General features: G+C 41.1%; 1 pseudogene; it reads right to left on the minus strand.

Annotated features, from left to right (window-relative positions):
* LOC126092909 (intraflagellar transport protein 57 homolog) overlaps positions 1-21,067 on the minus strand; it is a 136,143-nt pseudogene that overhangs the window by 48,184 nt on the left and 66,892 nt on the right.

The following is a 21,067-nucleotide window of genomic DNA, read 5'->3' on the forward strand; positions in this document are numbered from 1 at the left end:
CACTTAAAGTAGTAAAGGAGTTTTGCTATTTGGGGAGCAAAATAACTGATGATGGTCGAAGTAGAGAGGATATAAAATGTAGACTGGCAATGGCAAGGAAAGCGTTTCTGAAGAAGAGAAATTTGTTACCATCGAGTATAGATTTAAGTGTCAGGAAGTCGTTTCTGAAAGTATTTGTATGGAGTGTAGCCATGTATGGAAGTGAAACGTGGACGGTTAACAGTTTGGACAAGAAGAGAATAGAAGCTTTCAAAATGTGGTGCTACAGGAGAATGCTGAAGATTAGATGGGTAGATCACATAACTAATGAGGAAGTATTGAATAGGATTGGGGAGAAGAGAAGTTTGTGGTAGAACTTGACCAGAAGAAGGGATCGGTTGGTAGGACATGTTTTGAGGTATCAAGGGATCACAAATTTAGCATTGGAGGGCAGTGTGGAGGGTAAAAATCGTAGAGGGAGACCAAGAGATGAATACACTAAGCAGATTCAGAAGGATGTAGGTTGCAGTAGATACTGGGAGATGAAGAAGCTTGCACAGGATAGAGTAGCATGGAGAGCTGCATCAAACCAGTCTCAGGACTGAAGACCACAACAACAACAACAACAACAGTCTATATTCCCTTTCACTTGCTTTGCTTATGTATATTTTTTGCTTTCAACAATGAAAGTAAATATCTCGTGAGTGATTCAAGGACTTCTACTGGGCCTTGTCATTTTATCTATTTAACCATTTGCTGCCTTCTATTTCAGCTCTCAAATCTCACCTCAAGAGTTATTCAAGGGCTTCTACCGGGCCTTGACATTTTACCTATTTAACCACCTGCACTTTCAACAACCTCTGGTTCTTTCAACTTACCCTGATCCCATTTCGTTATATTTCTGCAATTTTTTCAGTTTTAATCTGCAGTACATAATCAGTAAATTATGATCAGAGTCCGTATCTGCTCCCGGAATATTTTACAAATTACATGTGGTTTCTAGATTTCTGTCTTACCATTATTACTGAAACCTCCTGGTACTATAATGGCTCTTCCACATATAAAACATTCTTTCGCGATTCTTGAACCAAGTGTTACCACTGATTAAATTGTGCTCTTAGCAAAAATGTACAGAGCAACTCCCCTTTTCATTCCTTTCCCCAGTTCATGTTCTCCTGCTATAGAATTCCAGTCAGCCATCACAATTAAATTTCTTCCTCCCTCAACTATTAGAATAATTTCTTTCATCTCAACATACATTCTTTCAATCTCTCTCTCACCTGTGGAGCAGGTATAAATAGAAACTTGAACTGTTGTGGTGGGTTTTGGCTATGATAATGTGTTCACTATGCTATTTAATAGTTCACCCACATACCTACTTCCTTATTCATTATTAGGCAACTCCTGCATTACGCCTATTTAATTCTGTGTTGATAAATCTATCCTCACTTGCCGGAGAAGTCCTGTCCTTCCTGCCACCATTCTTCACAAATTCCCACTGTATCTAACTTCAACCTATCTATTTCTCTTTTTAAATTCTTTAATCTACCTACCCAGTTAAGGGATCTAGCATTCCTGGCACTGAACCATTAAACTGAGTTAAATTTTTATTTGAAAGTATCTAAGAAATACACTATGTTAATGAATTAGTGCATGAATGAATCTACAATTTTTATCATCACTTTTATCAACAAGACAATGAATTCTGATAATGTAAACACTTTATCTATGACCATTTGTTCTACTCGATAACTTTGTTGTGATTGCACCAACAAAATGTTGATAAAATATGCAGGTCACTCGAGAAACAGCTTTGTGTGCTGCTGGACATTACGTAATGCCCCGCCCCCTCCCTGCCCAGCCCTATATGTGGTGCCAATCAGTATACTTTTACAATGAGGTCATTCACATGCACAAGAACTATACATCTTAAAATTTTATTTATTCATTTATTTCACCTGTGAAGATTAAGGCCTTCAGTCCATGTCTCCATGTCTTACACCCAACCCAACATCTTTATGGATAGTACATGAGCAGTATACAACAACAACAACAACAACAACAACAACAATAATAATAATAATAATAATAATAATAATAGGAATAACAAATACAGTACTGAGTATATAGAATTTCAGATATGTCTGTGTTATTAATGTTGTTATAAACAAATTCCTTGTTACAGTCTTGTCCAGTGAAAGTACTGACATGCAGCAGAAATGTATGCTAATAGTACAGAAGGAATTAAATGTGGAGAAAAAGTTGACTGGCCAGAGCAAGAGTGAGAAGTAATAGGATAAGAACAGCAGATCATAAGGAAGGAAGACAACAGAAATATACCGGGACGGGGCAAGCAGGGATAGTGTTGAAAATGTGACGGAGATACTGGTTCACTGTTGGACAGAAGGAAAAAGCTGTGATATTCCAAGATGGAAACCACACCTATGATAAAAGATAATCCTTTAATCTCCTACTGAATGCAGAGAAGATCTGGATAAATTAAAGGTTACTAGGTAGTTTGTTCTACAGCAGTATACCTGGAATGGAAAAGGAGATGTACAAAAATTTAATGTTATCAAAAGGTTCAGCCACTCTAATGTACATGTCTGGCCTGATATTGCAGTTATGGGATGGAGGTGTTTGGTATGTGAGGAAAGGTAATGAGCACATCAGTGATTAAGAAACTGATGAAGGAAACAGCTTGCGAAAATAACTTCACCTATCTGTTTGGATCCACTCTAACTGAGCACAGGAAGGGCTGATGCAATCAAACAAGTGAATGTTACACACATATTTTATGCAAGCATTCATAGCTAGTTCGAGTCACCTATTTTTGCCATGCTGGACTACATCACAGTAGTAAATGTTCGGCACAACTAAATACTGGACTAATTTTCGTTTTATTTAAAGTGGGAATATTTTTCTAAGCTTTCTGATTGTATGTAAGCAAGAGACACATTTCCCACATGTTATAGCAATCTGATCTTCCCAATTTACATGCTCATCCACAATTAAGCTGAGACCTTTTACTAACTTTTGATAGGGTAATTGGATATCATCAATAAGTATTGGAAGAACTGTTTCAAGAAAATGTCCACTAATCAACATTTAGTGTTATATGAGGATGACCTGTGACTTCTTAGGGCTTAGTTTATGACCCTGGCTTTGTGCCCATCTTATCACTGAACAAAGGTCATCTTTATTCATACCTCATATGGCAGTTGCAATGTTCTTCAGACTGGTGCTTATATACAACTGAGTGTTGTCAGCATATAAGCAATTATTAAAAGAATAAAGCACAGATGAAATATCATCGAAATACAGTGAGAAAAACAATGGACTACCATTGCACCCTGTGGGACTCCAGAGAGCAAATGTATCCATGATAACTTATCTGATCCACAGATGATGCTTAGCAATCTGTGTCCGAGACAAGCTGTTGTAGCACAGTGTTGCATTGTTTAAGAAATTCCACTGTTTCATTTTTATAAAATATCAAAAATCTTGCTGAAATCATGCAATGTTAAAATGGTTGCTTGATGTCTGTCCATGGCACATTTGATGACATCAATTACTTTGATTAATGCAGTAGCTATGCTGTAGTGTTTTCAGAAGCCTGACTGATATTTATTGTGGATGTTTTAAGTTTTAAGATACTACATCAGTTGTTCATGAACATCATACTCCACAGCTTTAGCTTCTTATGGGTAATATGTTGAGTAGGCTGGTAATTTTGGATGATCTCTCTTGGGTGACCACAGTGAGAAATGGAATTATAATACTGACAATGGTTTCAATCACATCTATGCTCACACTGTCATTAGTTACTGTCTCAGACGAAATTCTGATTGCTTTCTGTACTGTGTGAGAATGTTTCAAGAAAAGCACTTCTTTTTGCAAAGAGGCTATCTTGTGCCAGATAATTTCATAGCATCTTGAGAGCAGACTATATTGAGAAAAAGTTGTTTCATTTATTTCCACAGGCTTGAAAAATACCATCAGATTTTCCTTTGTGTAGCATATAATAGGTTGGATCCAGATGAATAATACTCATATTGTTAGAGTGGAATCATCTCCTAAAATTCTCCGTAGTGCCAAAATTTAACCACCTGTCTGTATTTGTGTGTCCCAATTACACATTTGTACTATGACGCTAGTGAAGGCAAGGTTGAGTGAACGATATGTGCTAATTCTGAGTGGTTTACAGATAACTCTATTTCAAAATTTACTATTAGATCTATTTATTTCAAGAAATAGAAACTCAGTCTTTCTTTCACTATTTACATCCGACATACTTTTATCTTCAGCTTCAGAACAGAATGAACATATATGCTCACATCACCCTGATGACAAGATAGGGAAGTGAGTGTAACTCTTTCCATTTGCTTGTGGCTTATAATTTATAATGGCTGCATGTGACAGAAGATACATCTTCTACAACAGGTTGTTCCAGCTCGTGAGCTCTTTGCTGAGCTGTGGAGTGTCCCTGTTGGGCAGAGCATTGTTGCTCACTGTGAACAATCAAGTGGGCCAGCGGCACATGGCACAGCAGGTGGTACAGCGAACCTTTTGATCTATCTGCCGCATCGTACATGCTACCTCGGAGAAATATGAAATTCATGGAAAAAAATGAAAAACAGCTGTTTTAAAACAAATTGCTCACTGGACATCTGAAATCTGACATTTTCTTTTCATGACAAGAGTGGAAATACTGGATGTCAAAGTATTCATAGCGTTAATGCAAAGGATGGCTTAATTGTTGCATACTGACGAAAAGACTGTTCCTTTGTTTTTGTTCTTCTCATTGCTGATTAAAGCTGTCACAAGAATATGTCGTTGAAGATGGCTCTGCCTGGTGAATAACTAAGTAGTTCTTAAGGTAAGGGCACTGTCTTCCTCCTCTGCAAGTCGACAGAGGGGTTGTCTGAGAGCCTGACTCCAAGGCTAATGTCTTGGCTGACAGCTCTGCGAATAACTTCATGCCAATAGAGGATAATATAGATGAAGAACACACACAAATTGTGCAACAATGGCTCCCCATTTTACTTGTACATGACGCAGGTGATGCTACTGAATCTGTCACTGAGGAGGGAGTAGACGTCCAACTCTGCTCCATAAATATCACGAAGGCCTGCGGCTGTGACCAGGTGGAAGCTGTTATGCTGAAACAACTGCCACCTGATGCACTGCAGCCTATCACAAATGCTTTCAACTATGTTTTGCAGACTGGCAACCACCCCTCTGCTTGGAACACGCAGAGGTGGTTGCCATCCCAAAACAAGGCAAAGATGTGAGGCTTCCACAAAACTATCAGCTGATAAGTCTGCTGCCTGTTCTATCTAAGGTATACGAAAGAATCTACATCAAACGGCTCATGGAGCATGTGAACAAGGAGGGGCTGATTCCCACAGAGCAGTCTGGTTTCCAGCAAGGCCACAGCATGCAACACCAACTACTGCGTGTTGTAGAGGATGCAATGGGATCCCTGGAGCATTGAGAGTACTCAAGGCCAGTATTTCTTGACATCTCCAGAGCCTTTGAGTGTGGGTAGCACAAGAGCCTCCTCTACAAACTTTTTGTACTGGGGGTTCTGATGCTACACGCCAGACTCATTGTGTCATATCTGCGTGACCAGACTTTTCACATTTGTGCCAAAGACGGCATGTCAACTAATAGGCCTATATGTGCAGGAGTCGGTTCACGGCCCCCTGCTGTACTTGCTGTATACATCTAATGTACCATGCACAGCCAGGGTACCCCTTGTACTATATTCAGATGACATTGCACTCTTTGCGTGTTCCCTAACGACTGACATCATTCGCCACCACTTACAGGAGGCATGCGATGTCCTGAGAGCATGGGTTACAAAATGGCACCTTACATTCAATGGCATTAAAAGCCAGGCTGTTGTAATAATGTGACGTAGAGTGCCCATGGATTTTCAGCCACTGTGAATCATGGGAGTCCCTATCCCCTGGTCTCGCACGGCTAAGTATCTAGGAGTACTGTAGTTACTGTAGTGTTTTGAGAATTTCTGCATAAATTCTAGAACCACTAGGCCTTCCACCGTCTCGAACACACAATATTTTAGATGTGAGTGGGAGAAAGGAACCATGTCTACTGCATGTCACCTGTCTGTGTGTGTAGGTTTGAAGATAGTCGTACAAAGACTGTAGACACGGAGGTCGAACGGCACTGACAAGTACTTGTCAGTCGGTCCATGGAAGTCATAATGAAAGCACACGGCAGCATCAAGGAACTTCTGTGTTAGGCTGTGCTATTGTGTAGCTGTGAATATTGTTAGTGACGAAAGAACAATTGAGTGAAAAAAGATTTTTGGTAACTTTTAACTTGAACATGCTAGAGGCAAGACGTGTATAATTCCTGTATAATAGAGTCGTGGTCATCAAACCAACTCTGTTGTAAATGTAACTTAATTGTTTCTAATGTGAGACGACATGGGTGACTTACAAGAAGTCAATTGTTTATGTGTGAAGTGTGTATTTTGTTCTTTGTGGAAGTTCAAATATACCAACAGTTGTTGAAGAGTATTCTTCGAGTACCTCAGTATTTCACAAAGAGAGAGAGAAAGAGACTTATATATTCCTTTAACTAGCATCATTCTTCAGAGAAGTTTTTAGAGATTGACGTAGCCAGCTACCCAGAGAAGAAAATCACCTGTGCATACCAAGTAAGTCAACTCATGTAAGAGAAGTGGGGAGTTTGCATATACACTTCACACACTCTTAGTCATCAAAAATGTTAGAGTACCTCTCGATAGGCACCTCACCTGGAAGCTGCATATCTGTGAGGTCTGAGGGAAAGCACATGCACGTCTGAAGATACTATATCCCTACTAACCCAGAATCAACGCTTCCTCCACACTGAAGAATTACGCTGTATCTGGCACTGATCTGACCAGTGCTAGAATATGCACCTTCAGTGTGGGGGAACACAGTCGATACAAACATTTGTCGGCTCCACGGGGTGGAAGGGTCAGCTCTGTGACTCACCTTGCGCTTAACTGGAAGACCACCCGACCAGGGCCTTGTGTGAGGGAACAGGGATCCCCATGATAAGGGAGCACACAAAACAGACTGCCCGATGGTTCTATGAAGTATCACAGCAGTCTGACAATCAGCTAATTTCAAGTCTGGGAAACCAGAAGCACAGACGATGGACCACCAGGTGGCCCAACCTGCTTTGGCAGTGAGATAGGCAGAATACAAACGTGTCAGTGCTCCAGATACAAAGAGGCCAAACAGAACAGATAGGTCAATATAAACACACAAGAGGGAACACAGGAACAGTTACAAAGAACTTAGTCTGTAATTAATTTTAAAAAAAGGAAAAAAAGAAGAAGAAGAAAAAAAAGAAAACGTTCCCAGCATCATGCCATTAGTGCAGCCAAGCTCTCTGTGCATCACCCTTGCTAGGTGAAGGTTCAACTCACAGTCTTGGGCAGTTACATGTCATAATAAAATGACATAGCACGTGATAGGACTCTACCTGCACTTGTATTCTTTAGTTAAAGTTCTCACTTGATTTTCTAATTCTGGTGCTCGTCTCATCACTGTTGTACATAATGGTGTGTTCTTTGTTGTTGTCAATAAGAAACTGCAGCTACTAGATGTAGGGCCACATATCAAAGCAGCCATGTTATTAAAAACAGCGCTACAATTACTGCAAAATGTGTGGGGTGAATGGTTGCTTAAGCACTTGTGTAATCTTGTCTTTGCAACCCCTAAGAGAGTGACACATAACAGATTATGGTATAGTCATTGACTCGCCATTTAAAGAGGTTCTTGAAGTCTTTAAAGAAGTCTTTAAATTAGGATTTCTCGGATGAGTTTGTGTCTGTAAATGATTTATGGAAATCAAGAAATACTGCATCTACCTCGCTGCCTTGATTCATGGACTTCAGGATGTCATGTAAGGAAAGTGTGGGGCAGTGGACTGTCTGGCACGAATATGAGGAATCCAGTAGACACTTCAAATCTGTTCCTGGCAAGTACTGGGAATGATACTGGTTCACGATCTTCTTCCATATATCTCGTGATACCTGTGCGACAGCCTCATTCTCATCACCCCATGTCTTATAGGCACACTCATTGTTCCGTGACGTGTGTCATCAGTCAATAAGACTAGTCTTGTCTGACACACATAAACCCACGTTTCATCAATCCACATTATATTCTCTAGATGTACAATCAGCACCTCTGGGTACACTGTTAGCATCGCTGTGCCACAATGTGTGCCATTCCGTTAATACTTTTTTCTTAAACAAAGGAAGGACTTGTTCCATTACTTGTAAACAAATCACTTTCCAACACTGAAACAATCAACATTTTACGCCTATATCTACATCACCCACATCTACACTCTGCAAACCACAATGAGGTGCATGGCAGATGGTACATCCCACTGTACCAGTTATTAAGGTTTCTTCCAGTCCCATTCTCTTGTGGATCATGGGAAGAATGATTGATTGAATGCCTCTGTGGTTGCTGTAATTATTCTTATTCTCACAATCCCTATGTGAGTGACACAGAGAGTGTTGTAGTATATTCCTAAAGTCAACATTTAAAGCCACTTCTTGAAACTTTGTTAATAGAACTTCTCAGGACAGTTTAAATCTATCTTAAAGAGCCTCCTAGTTCAGTATCTCTGTAACACTCTCCCACAGATTAAACAAACCTGTGACCATTTGTGCTGCTCTCCTCTGTATACGTTAAATATCCCCAGTTCGTCCTATTTGGTATGGGTCCCACAGACATGAGTAATATTCTATGATGGTTCGCACAAGTGTTTTGGAAGGAATCTTCTTTGTAGACTGATTGTACTTCCCCAGCATGCTATCAGTAAACTGAAGTCTACCACCTGCTTCACTACGACGAACCTATGTGATCATCCCATTTCATATCCCTAGAAAGTGTTACACACAGGTATTTGTGTGAGGTGGCTGATTCCAGTAGTGGCTAACTGATGTTATAGTCATGGGATACTACACTTTTTCATTTGGTCAAGTGCACAATTTTACATTTCAGAACATTGAAAAGAAGTTGCCAATCTTTGCACCACTTTGAAATCTTATCAAGATCTGACTGAATATTTATGCTACTTCTTTTAGAGAGTACTCGAATGTATGTAACGCCATCAACTGCAAAAAGTCTGAGGTTACTATTAATATTGTCCATATGGTCATTAACATACAGCATGAACAGCAAGGGTCCCAACATGCTTCCCTGAGGCACACCCAAAGTTTCTTTTACATCCAATGATGACTCTCCATCAAAGATAACATACTGTGTCCTCACTACCAAATGTCCTCAATCCAGTCACAAATTTCACTTAGTACCCCGTATGAGTGTACTTTTGGCAATAAGCATATGTGTGGTACTGAGTAAAATGCTTTTCGGAAATCAACAAATATTGAATCGACCTGATTACCTTGATCCAAAGCTTTCAGTATGTCATGAGAGAAAAGTGCAAGTTGGGTTTCACATGATCAATGTTTTCGGAATCCATGCTGACTGGCATTGAGGAGGTCATTCTGTTCAAGATATCTCATTATGTTTGAGCTCAGAATCTCTTTTAAGATTTTACCACAAACAGATGTCAAGGATATTCGTTGGTAGTTTTGTAAATCACTTCTACTACCCTTCTTGTAGACATGTGTGACCTGCACTTCTCTCCAAGAACTGGGCATGGTTTCTTGTTTGAGGGATCTATGACACATTATAGTTGAAAGAGGGGCCAACTCAGCCACAAATTCAGTGTAGAATATGACAAGAATTCCATCGGGCCCTAGAGCTTTGATCACTTTTAACAATTTCAGTTGTTTTTCAACACCACTGACACTAATACTTATTTCATTCATCTTTTCAGTGTTATGAGGATCAAATTGGGGCAATTCTCTGGGTTCTTCTCAATAAGGAACATCAGAAAACAGGGTTAAGCATTTCAGCTTTAGCTTTGCTACCCTCGATTTCAATGCCTGTCTCATTCGCTGGGGACTGGGCACTAACTTTGCTATCAATAACAGCCTTAACATACAACAAGAATTTCTTTGGGTTCTGCTAAAGTAGTCATTTAAGGCATCACACATTGCTCTCTTGACAGGCAAATGTGTTTCATTCAGCATTTACATCTACATGGATACTCTGCAAATCACACATAAGTGCCTGGCAGAGGGTTCATTGAACTGCCTTCACAATAATTCTCTATTATTCCAATCTCGAACAGCATGCGGAAAAAATGAACACCTACATCTTCCCGTGGGAGTTCTGATTTCCCTTATTTTGTTAAGATGATCGTTTCTCCCTATGTAAGTCAGTATCAACAAAATATTTTCACATTCAGAGCAGGAAGTTGGTGATTGAAATTTCATGTTTTAAATATATCCACTCCAAATCTTGTATCATGCCAGTGATTCTCTCTCCCCATTTCTCAATAATACACGATGTGCTGCTCTTCTTTAAACTTTCTTGATGTACTTCGTTAATCCTATCTGGTAAAGATCCCACAACGTGCAGCAGTACTCCAAAAGATGACGGACAAGCACAGTGTAGGCAGTCTCTTTAGTAGATCTGCTGAATCTTCTATGTGTTCGGCCAATGAAATGCAGTTTTTGGTTCACCTTTCCCACAAGATTTTCTGTGTCTTCTTTCCAATTTAAGTCGTTCATCGTTGTAATTCTTAGGTATTTAGTTGAATTGACAACCTTTAGATTTGACTGATTCATTAAGTAACCGAAGTTTAACAGATTCATTTTTAGAACTCACGGATGACGTCACACTTTTCATTGTTTAGGGTCAATTGCCAATTTTTTCACCATACAGATATCTTTTCTAAATCATTTTGCAATTTGTCTTGATCTTCTGATGACTTTACTAAATAATAAATAACAACATCATCTGTAAACAACCTAAGACGGCTGTTGAGATTGTCTCCTAAATCTTTTATATGGATAAGGAACAGCAGAGGGCTTATAACACTACCTTGGGGAACACTGGAAATCACTTCTATTTTACTTGATGAGTTTCCGTCAATTACTACGTATTGCACTATCTCTCTGACAGGAAATCACGAATCCAGTCACATAATGGAGACGATATTCCGTAAGCATGCAATTTGACTACAAGCAACTTGGGAGGTACAGTGCCAAAAGCCTTCTGCAAATCTAGAAAGATGGAATAAATTTAAAATCCCTTGTCAAAAGTACCCAACACTTTGTGTGAGTAAATAGTTATTTATGTTTCACAAGAACAATGTTTTTTAAATCTGTGTTGTCAATAGACTGTTCTCTTCAGGGTAGTTCACAATGTTCGAACACAATGTATGTTCCAAAATCCTGCTGCAAATCGACATTAATGATATGGACCTGTAATTTAGTGGATAACTCTATTGCCTTTCTTGAATATTGGTGTGACCTGTGCAACTTTCCAGTCCTTGGGTACAGATCTTTTGACGAGCGGGCGGTTGTACATGACTGTTAAGTATGGAGCTATGGCATCAGCAAGCTCTGAAAGGAACATAACTGGTATAAAGTCTGAACAAGAAGACTTGCTTTTATTATGTGATATAAGTTGCTTCACTACTCCGAAGATATCTACTTCCAAGTTTCTTATATTGGCAGCTGTTATTGATTCAGATTCTGCAATATTTACTTCGTCGTCTTTGGTGAAGGCTGTGTTTAGTAACTCTTGTTTTTGCAGTGCTGTCATAGACAGTATTTCCATTGGTATTGCACGTATAAGGCATTGATTCTGTCTTGCCACTAGCATACTTTACATTGACCAGAATCTCTTTGAATTTTCTGACAGGTATCAAGATAAAGTTTCTCTCTGGAAACTATTATAAGCTTCTCACATTGAAGTCTGCACTAAATTTCAAGCTTCTGTACAAGATTGGCAATCTTGGAGGTTCTGCATTTGTTTAAATTTGGCATGCTTTCTTCATTGTTTCTGCAAAAGCATTCTGACTCGTTTTGTGTACCACGGGGGATCATGTCTGTTGTTTGTTAATTTATTTGGTATAAATCTCTCAATTGCTGTCAATACTATTTTTTTGAATTCAAACTACATCTGGTTTACACTTACCCACTCACTGTTAATTTGGAAGGAGTGGAGAATGTCTCTCAGGAAGGGATCAAGTGAATTTTCATCTGCTTTTTGGAATAGGTATATTTTTGTTTATTTTTAGAGGATTTGGGAGTTACAATATTCAGGCTAGCCATGATAATCCTGTGTTCACTAACCCCTGAATCCATTTTGATGCTCATTATTAGTTCAGGGCTATTTGTTGCCAAGAGGTCAAGTGTGTTTTCACAACAGTTTATTATTTGAGTGGACTCACAAACTAACAGCTAGAAACAATTTCCAGAGAATGCATTTAGCACAATGTTGGATGATGTTCTGCGCATACCTCCAAATTTAAACTTGTATTTTCACCAACATATAGAAGGAAAACTGAAGTCACCACCAACTACAACTGTATGGGTTAGTTACATTTTTGAAATTAAACTCAAGTTATCTTCGAACTTCTGGGACTGATGGCCCTAGTAGTTTGGTCCCTTCAATCCCACAAACCAACCAACCTTTTCTTCGAACCTTTCAGCAATTGTACCATCTGAGTTGGGAGGTTAGTAATAGGATCCAATTACTATTTTATTCCAGTTGCCAAGGATGACCTGTAACCATACTAACTTACAGGAACTATCTACTTCAATTTCGCCACAAGATAAAATGCATCTAAAACCATCAAAAATGATACTGCCAAATGTATTTAGCCTATCCTTTCTGAACATTGTTAGGTCCTTTGCAAAAATTTCTACTGAACTTACCTCCAGCTTTAGCCAGCTTTCAGTGTCTATAATGATTTGAGCATCAGTGCTCCCTATAAATGCTTGGAGCTCTGGTACCTTCCCAACGCAACTATGACAATTTACTGCTGTTACACTGATGGTTTCTGGATCTACATTCTTCCTGTGTTCAACCAGCACTCTTAGTGTGAAGCCCTTTTTGTGTTTCCTGGAGACCATCTAACCTAAAAAACTGCCCATTCCACATCACGCAGTCCCTGCTACCCGTGTAGCTACCTCCTGTAGTGGTTTCCCAACCTATTTAGCAGAACCTGAAACTGAACCACCCTCTGGCACAAGCTGAGGAATCTGCAGCCTACACAACTGCAGAACCATATGAGCTTCTGATTCAGACCCTCCACTTGGCCCTGTACCAGAGATCTGCAATTGGCCCTTTTGACTATCCTGCAGAAGGTGAGCTCTGTTTTCACCTCGCAAGCAAGATTAGCAGCCTTTACTTTTGTATCCCGCCTGGAAGGCGGCCCGTGGGTCTGCTCCTGTAAACTGAAGGGTAGGCCGAATGTAGAAAGTGAGTAGGAGCAGGAAAAGGTGAAATGCATTGGTATTGCTCATAGGTTATAGCTCTTTTACTGGTGTATGAACATATACAACTGACAACACTCAACTTTGTCTGAGATGAGGTGCGAAGCTGTACATCAATCAAGTTACAATGGCAAAATCTATAGTGGCTCGCCCACTGTGAAATAGAAACAATGTTGCTTGGTCGTCTACTCAGAATGTGACACTGCTTTCCACAAGCTCAAATCTGCTTTGTTGACTGAAAGCTGTTTCATTCCTTTCGATCCCTCCAAACCAGTTGTTTTGGCTGTCAATGCATATTCTCACAGCATCAGAGCAGTTATCTCACACCGCATTAATTCTGTTGATCGCCTGATCACTTTTGTGTCTAAGTTGCTCAATTCTGCCCAGCAAAACTATTCTCAAATTGAGAAAGAAGCTTTAGCTATTGTATATGGAGTGACAGTTTCATGACTTTTGGACGCTTGCAAGTTCTATTTGGCCACCAACCATAAGCCTTTGATGTCGTTGTTCCACCAGTCAAAGCCAGTTCTGGCCTGTACTGCACAAAAGTTGCAACGTTGGTCTTTGTTTTGCCTAAGTACAATTACATTTTGTTTCGGCCTATGGCCCAGCATGGAAATGCCAAATGCCAATGCTTTGTCTCGTCTACCTATTGGTCCTGACGATGTGTTTGATTCTTCCGAATTGTCCTGCATGTTTATTGATTCGCAAGATAAGGAATTAGATGATGGTTTTCCGGTGGATTTTCGTTGCATTGCTTCCATGGCAGCTGCCAATGCTTCTTTGCAGATTCTTTTGCAGTATGTTCATACTCAATGGCCTCCATCTGCTACACAGATTAGTGATCCCCTTGTACAGCATTACTTTGCGAAACGTCACAACTTGTCTGCACACCACGGTGTTATCTTGTTGCAAACTGACAATGATCAGTCTCGTGTGGATGTACCTCGTTCGTTGCAGTCGGAAATCCTCCGATTACTGCACGCTGGTCATTGGGGTATAGTGCGGACAAAGCAATTAGCCCGTCGTCACTGCACTTGGGTCGGCACTGATAAACAAACTGAGAATTTGCTTGCTAACTGTCGCTCTTGAGAGGAGCATCAATCTGCTCCCCGCCAGTGTGGCTGACTCCTACTGCGTCTTGGCAGCGCGTTCAAATTGATTTTGCAGGTCCTTTCTGGGACAACTGCTGGTTGATAGTTATTTATGCGTACAGCAACTTTCCTTTTGTTGTACCTATGTCTTCTACTACACCTGCCAGTACTATTTGGGCTTTGACATCTATTTCTGCATTGAGTTCTTTCCTGAAGTTATTGTCTCCGACAATGGCCCCCAATTTGTGTCTTCAGAGTTTGAAGCATTCTGTGCTGCTAATGGCATTCACCATCTGACCTCAGCCCCATTCCACCCCCAGTGGAACGGTGAGCTGAATGCTTTCTGCGTACGTTTAAGTCGCAGATAAGAAAGTTGCGCGCCATGCTCTCTCGCAAGCGCGCACTATGGACTTTCCTTGCTTCAAATCACTCCCAGCCGCGCGGCACCCATTCCAAAGTGGAGCTGCTACATGGCCGTGCCCATCGGTCGCTCCTGCAGCTATTGCACCCGCTGCCACGTGCTCCCACTGTTTCGCCTTGTTCTGGCTTGGTGCTGCATAATTTGGTGTCCTATCGCATTTTCTCTGGCAGGCAGCGCTGGGAGCAGGGGCGCATTCTTCACCAGCTTGGCCACGCCTTGTCATTTCTGGTCCCTCCGGCACTGTCAAGTGACACCAGAACCAGATCTGTTTGTGCCGTCCTCGGTTTTCTGCTGCTGGTTGTTTTCCGGTAGAATTGGAGGCTTTGCGGCTTCTGCCGCCTCAGCCCACGACTCCACCGACGGTGCCTGCGCCGCTCGCACCTCCGCTGCAGGTGCTCCTGCTGACAGCGCCACTGTTGGTCCAGTCACCTGCACTGGACAGATGCCTCTCACCGCTGCCATGGCCCCACCTCCGGCCACGGTGCCGGAACCGATGGACGCTGAGGCTGCTGTCACACCATCGCCGCTGTCGCCCATGGAGGTTGTCGCTCCGCCTCCTCATCCAAGCGTACCCAGTGGTGGTGCGCGGCCTGGGCAGGTTTTCCATGGGGCGTTTTTCTTGCCCCCTCGCAAGCAATTTGGGATTGCAGGTGGGCAGCACGCCCTGGCAGTTCCGCTGCCTGCCCCCTCAGTTGCGCCGCCCCTGGGTCCCTCCACCCGCCGTCGGAAGCCCTACTCAACAACGGTGCACCATTTCAGGGGGGAGGGATGTGGTATTGATAGCGACTATGCCACACTGTAGGTGCGCTCTACTAGGTTGGCACTACGACACCGACACCGACAACTACGCCCTCTAGCCGGCGCTGTGCAGCTCTACGAGCGCCGCTCTGGATTTAGCCCATTTGATTCTGAGTAGACGATCAAGTAACATTGTTTCTATTTCATAGTGGGCGAGCCACTATAGATTTTGCCAGTGTAACTTGAATGATGTACAGCTCTGCACCTTTGTGCTCATCACAGCCTACGTTGAGTATTATCAGTTGTATATGTTCATACACCAGTAAAAGAGCTGTAACCTATATGCAGTACCGAAGCATTTCATCTTTTCCTGCTCCTAATCACTTCCTACATTCGGCTTACCCTTCAATTTACAGGAGCAGACCCACGCACTGCCTTCCAGGTGGGATACAAAATTTACCACTTCTCTTAGCTGCTCAAAACCAGAGAGAATCTCTTCTGATCCAAAGTGACACACTTCATTGGCACCAACGTGAGTCACCACCTGCAGTTGGCTCCACATTGTGCTCTTCATGGCATCCGGAAGGGCTCATTCCACATCTGGGTAGACTCCACTTGGTATGCACACAGGCTTCCCTTCTTCTCCTGGACAGCCATGTTCCTAAGGAGCCCCATAACGCGCCTAACATTGGAGCTCCCAGCTACCAATAATCTCACCCTCTGTGACTGCCTGGATCTTGCAGGCTGAGAGGTTTCCTATGAAACAGGACAAGTGGCTGTATCTGGCTGAGGGACAGCGTCAGCCACAAATAGCACTTGGAACCTGTTTGTCAGATTAACCAGGGAGGCCTTGTTTGGCCCCCTGCGAAATCTTTCACCACCTACCATGTCCCGAGGCAACCTCCCACTCGACCACAGGTGACGGGTAAATCTCAGTGTGAGCAGTAATTGGGCTGAACACTGGTGCGGACTGAACCGTGGACCCAGATGTGTTGGACATCCATTGCATCCCCATGGCCAGCCCACAACAGTGATGCCCGCCCACTGCAGCTTCAAGCTGTGTAACCAAAGCCATCACATTGTGGAGCTGAGAGCGAAGTATCACCAACTTGCCTTGCAACCGCACACAGCAATCACAGTCCCTACCCATACTAAAGACTACATTACACAGACAAATAAAGGACAATCAACACGCTCTACAGAACTCTACTGCAGACGCTGATAAAAATGTAACAACTGTTTCTAGTAAATTACATTAACATGCTCAGGTCCAAAAATTAAGCTACCAAACCACTCAGGTCAGACTAAATAATTTACTCCTGGTTAGGAACATGTAATAAGCCACGAAATTGTTTACTTTTCAACAAAAACGTGAGAACTGTATCTACTAAATTTTAAATTAACATGTAGAAATTCAAGAAGCTAAACTACCAAAGCACATAGTGAAATTATAAAATTCACTCCTGATTAGGAACTTGTAAAATGTCACAAAATCAGTTAATTTCCTGTGGCTGCTTGTTTCTCGGCCAGCTGCTGCTGCCTGACTCTATTCTCAATCTATAGCCATACGCTTTGTTTTACACCTATTATGGAGTAATCTCTGTTTCTTTACAGTGACATTATACCATGGAGGTTCCCTCCCATTATGGACTGTACTACAGGGTATCTATCCAGCACATGGTCAAATATTCTTTTAAACTTGAGCCATAGTTTCTCTCTTTTAAACTTGAGCCATAGTTTCTCGACATGCTCCTGCCCTGTGCTGGAAGTTTCAAGTTCCTCATTGAGATATGACACTACTGATTTTTTATCCAGCTGACTGAACATATATATCTTTCTGCTTGTTTTAGTTGTCCTTTGTACTTTGGTAATGATTTTTGTCACAATTGTGTCATGTTCACTGATACCAGTTTCAATATGGACATCCTCAGAGAGGTCAGGTCTACCGTTGCTATTAGATCCAATATAATTCCCTCATGTGGGTTTCCTAACTATGTGTTCTAGGACGTTTTAAGAGAAGGCATTTAGTAATGTTTCACATGATGTCTTATCACACCACCACTCACAAAACAGTAATTTTTCCAATTAACTGTTGGGTGATTAAAGTCTCTACTAACGATTACAGTATGACTGGGGAACTTACAAGTATAATCAAATGTTTCCCTAAGACATTTAATCTCTTTTTATTATTTACTGTAATGACCAAAGTAGACGAAATGAATTAAAATTCGTGCTGCGGCCGGGACTCAAACCTAGGTCTTCTTGCTTGCTAGGCAGTTCGTGCAGCAATGTTGACCATTGTACTGCGGTGGTGTAATGGTTAGCATTTCTGCCTGGCAAGCTGGAAGACCTGTGTTCGAGTCCTGGCCACAGCACAAATTTTAATTCATTTCGTCTGCTTCGATCACTACATGCAAGTGAACTGAAGTTTTCTTTAAAGTTTTCAGTTCCATCAGGAGATGAGCCTGGTGGGCAATAGAAGGATAAAATTATCATTTTATGCTCACCCCTGATACTGAGTCTTGCCCAAACAACCTCTCATGCAGCTTCAATTTCTATCGTGGTGGATTTAGGTTTCTTGTCTACTGCAACAAATACATCACCGCCATTCCTCATTTGTCTACCTTTTTAATAAACACTTAAATTTTCCCACATAAATCTCACTGCTATCAATTTTAGGTTTCAACCAGCTTTTTGTACCTAGTATTATGCAAGCTTCACTACTTTTCATGAGCACTTCAGACTGTGGCACTTTGTTGTGAATGCTTCAGCAGTTTACCATTAAGATTTTAAAACTCTCATCTGTGGGAGGCATTTGTTTCAATCCTACACTGATACTTGTGGGTTTTGTACAGGTACTGTTATCTGGATTGGAAGGAGAGTCACCTAACCTTAGAGAAAGGACAACCATGGAAGCAGTCCACACACAGTCAGCATTTTACCTGCAGGGTACTTTTCCTGCAATAATATGCACATAAACATGCTATTTAGTTGCATTTTCATCGAAGTTGTCAATATCTGTCACTTGATAGAATTTCTTGCTTGTCTCTTCGGGAGTGACAAGAACAGAGCTTCCAGCTGAATCTGCACTCTCCTCCTCCTTTGTCATTCTCTTCATTGTCAGATGGTAGACAGTCAAAGCTTCTGACACTCTGATGATTACTTAACTTATTGGTATCAATCAGCATTGTCTCTTTCACTTTCAGACTTTGTCTTTCCTCCACTACAGAAAGCCATTATCTCAATCAATGTCATGAAGTTCACAGACAGAATCTGTGGAATACAAACATGCAAACCCCTCAAATAGTATGCATCATAACACTGACTGAAAACAAAAGCCATCTAAACAGCACTCCAGCAACAAAGAGGTATTGCCATATAGGCCAACAAAACGATGTTACGCGATCGGTTGAGGTAGGCGCACAAAGCCACCACTCCCAATCCACAACAACTGTCAGGTATCTGTTTACACCAAGTTAGCTATAGCTTAGCTATGGTTACAGTGGAAAACAATACCTCAAGCTTGGAGGTTGCTGGGAGAGGTGTAACATGCTAAGTCCTTCCTGGTCCCCATCTCCTCTGTACAGGAAGTCTACCACTACCATTGGCATGCCACCGATAGTCGAGTGGACCAGTAGTGACAGATCCCATAATTCCAGTAAAGATGACAGAATCCACAGGAGAGGACGGTACTGGCAGTCAACTCTCAGGAGCCCTCCCAAAAAACCCATTCGCAGCCAGTTCCAATTACCTGACAGTGGACTGGCTGATTTCCGGTCACTTAAGTAATAAAGTATCTCATTCCATCTTTGAGAATTGCATTCACAGTGGGACTGCTTTGTGACTGGTGCAAAAAGTAAACAAATAACTTTAAAACAAGCTTGTGATGATCTTTCAGTTTCTGGATCTGTTAAGCTAAATATATTACCAATTCCCTTCATGAACTGAAACAATTAAAATGCAAAACCAGATTTCTATTACGGCAACAGAAAAATCCAGGATAAAAGTAGTAAAACTAAATGCAACACAAAATGTTAGTTGTAATATGTGCTACGATAACTTTAAATCACAAACATTGATTTACTTCGAAATATGTCATCCACAATACATGTAACTTCTGAAAATTCTCAAGAATATATGTTTATTCGAATGAACAATGTAGGAAAATACAGATTGCTACTTACTTTAAAGAAGACACATCAAGTTGCAGAGAGGCACAATTAAAAGACACTCACACACAGCTTTCGGTCATAGCCTTTGTCAGTAAAACACACACACACACACACACACACACACACACACACACACACACACACATTTTTTATAATATGTATGGACAATGAAGAAAAAAGATTATCACAGAAGACCCATTTACAGTCTTTGAGAAATATCACTGGTCCAGATAAATAGTGTAAAAAGTGAACCAAATATAACTGACATGTAGTTTTTGGTGAAAGTGCAGTGGTCAACTATGTGTGGAAAAGGTTATGAACAAAAGCACTGCTACATTGCTGAAACTAAGTTTATGGAGGTCATCAACATGCAGCATATTTTCTTCGTCATCGTCTTCCTCATCTGTATACTCGGCTGTCAGTTCTTATTCTTCGAAGTTTTCCTGCAGCTGCTCTATCTCCTCCTCAGCCTCTACCTCAACTGCTGGCTGTGGTCTGGAAATGAGCACACAAGGAAACTACTGAGAACAGGACAGGGAAAAGTGAACACATGATGACTAAATCTAGAGGTGGAAAAAGAAACAGCACAATTAATAATAAAAACGAAGGTTCTCACATACTTAAGACAAGTAGTACTTGCAGCTGTGACTGAGCCACTTGGAGACGTGTAAATTATGTGCAACAGTAGAAGAAAACAGGCTGGAATCCAATTTTTAGCTATACATCTTTGTACTTACAGAATCATAAAATAATTCTTGAACATATAAAGTAATTACCTTCAGCTTTAATAATTATCCATTCTCTCTCTGAAGTGAGTCTGAAGCATTACTGTAATTTATTTAATCCTTACCTTCACGTGTTTTACATGTCAGCGAAGACATTGAATTCTAAAATCTAGATCAGAGCCAATGGCAGTCTTGGCGGCATTTCTCTACAGCTCATATGTTGCCAACACATCACTTTTGTATAGCCAATGGGGTGATATGTTTACGTAACCTATGAGAGGTGAGAAAATATGCACTGAATTTCTAACCACAAAATAGAAACCTTTTTTCTTCACTGTTGTCACAAATATTTGACTGTTTTTACTGAGTATGTCAAAAATCATGAGGTTGCAATTAGGTTCAAATGTGACAGCTTGGTCGCAAGTTGGCAAAGCCAATGGATGTGAAAGCTAAAAAAGCTGTGAGAAACTGTTCTGTGATGATGATGTTTGGTTTGTGGGGCGCTCAACTGCGTGGTTATCAGCGCCCGGACA

The sequence above is a fragment of the Schistocerca cancellata genome, chromosome 7 (genome assembly GCF_023864275.1).
Source record: "Schistocerca cancellata isolate TAMUIC-IGC-003103 chromosome 7, iqSchCanc2.1, whole genome shotgun sequence".
Taxonomy (NCBI): Eukaryota; Metazoa; Arthropoda; class Insecta; order Orthoptera; family Acrididae; genus Schistocerca; species Schistocerca cancellata.